Here is a 1,846-nt window from a genome sequence, read left to right on the forward strand (position 1 = left end):
GAAGCATTTCCATCAACTGTCGTGAGAATCTGTTCGTGTCCGTCAGACTGACTCAGAGCTGATGTTTGAGATTATACCTCCCCCTGGTGAAAGTTGGGTCACACGACAACATGAGCAAAGAGAAAAAGTTCTTTAACCGCAATGCAAGAAGTTGTGACTTATCTGAGCTTCTGTCCAGCTTTGATGAAACAGGAATGTAGGCATAAAAATAGTGTTTTAAACTTTTTTATTTAGATGACTGAAGCAGACTGAAGTCAGAGTGACCTTGTTTGTCTGCTCACAGGCTGGGAAACTATGTTCTAAAGATAAAAATAATGACTGATAAAGAGTCGACAGATCATACAGTCTGCAAAGTGGCTGCAGATTGTGACTGACTTTGTAGCAGAAAGAGGAAAGAAGAATAAGACAAAACAGTCTTTTTTTTTTTACCTGGAGAGGTTGAAGGAAGAACACAGAATCTCACTTAACATTTTTTGAACTGGAGGGTGATGATTATGTGATGTTCTTATCTTAATTAAGGAGCTTTGATTTTAAAATCAGGACTCTAAATTTGGTTTCTGTTGATTTAATGGGCATTGGTGTGTGAGGAATGCTTTCATTATTATTTGGGTTGAATAATAAGATTTAACAAATTAATCTGCTTCGATGTTTTTTTGTTTTTTACTGTAATCATTTACACTATTGTAGCACAGGTGGGAAGATATTCCTCTAACTTTTTTGAACAGTGTTTATTTTGAAGCGACAGGTGGAGGATTGCGTTTACTCTCATGTCTGATGCCCAACTCCGTCTTGAATATTAAGAATTCCCCTCTGTAACAACTTATAAGATGTGAATAAACTATGAACCAACAGTCACAAAGCTGTTTGACAATTTATAAGTATTACTTTGTACAAGCAAAACCAGCATCTACACTCTCTTACTGCCCATTTAATACTGATTGCCTTTTTATGTCACAGTTGACACGTGATCATTTTATTTGTCCACACCAGGTACAGTCGATCCATGTGATGTGATATCTTTTTAAAGTCTGGACAGAATTTCTTCAAATCCAGCAGAAACATCCTCCTGGACTTGAGGATGAACTGATTAGGATTTGGTGATCTGAGGTCACTGTGATCTCAAAAACCACATTTTTGGCCATAACTCAGAAATTCATGTGGTAATTATGCCAAAATGTCCAACAGGTTAACATGATGAAATGGTGCAATTTTAGATGCAAAATGTCAAACATTAGCTTTGTGACAACATCTTGATGTTCTGCAAAAACACTTTTCTGGTCATTATTCGACACCATAAAGAAATCAAGGCAAACTACCGCTTGATTCATTAACAGAGGCACATAATGGCAAATAGCTTTCTGTTATCTAGAAGCTATCCTGTTTCCTTTGCCTCGCAGCAAGAAGGTCGCCGGTTCGTGTCTCAGTGAGAACACCCAGGATCTTTCTGCATGGAGTTTACATGTTCTCCCCGTCCAGCGTGGGTTCTCTCCGGGTTCCTCCCACACAGTCCAAAAACATGTTAGATTAATTGGTGATTCTAAATTGTCTGTAGGTGTAAATGTGAGCGTGCTTGGTTGTCTGTCTGTAAGTGTGGCCTTGTGATAGGCTGGTGACCTGTCCAGGCAAACCTGCCTTCACCCTGAGTCAGCTGGGATTGACAAGACCACAAAAAAGCAAACCCAAATGCATGACTCCAAAAACTCAAAAATGTTCTCAAACTGATTTACAAATTCAACAATAAAAAACCTAAACTCAAAGCGTCACTCTAACGAGGAGAATAAAGAACCAAAAAATCACTCGATTGAGGAAATACAAACTAAAAATCACTCAATGAGGAAAAACTTAA

Source organism: Stegastes partitus, unplaced genomic scaffold (genome assembly GCF_000690725.1).
Source record: "Stegastes partitus isolate 25-593 unplaced genomic scaffold, Stegastes_partitus-1.0.2 Scaffold1015, whole genome shotgun sequence".
In the NCBI taxonomy this organism is placed as follows: domain Eukaryota; kingdom Metazoa; phylum Chordata; class Actinopteri; family Pomacentridae; genus Stegastes; species Stegastes partitus.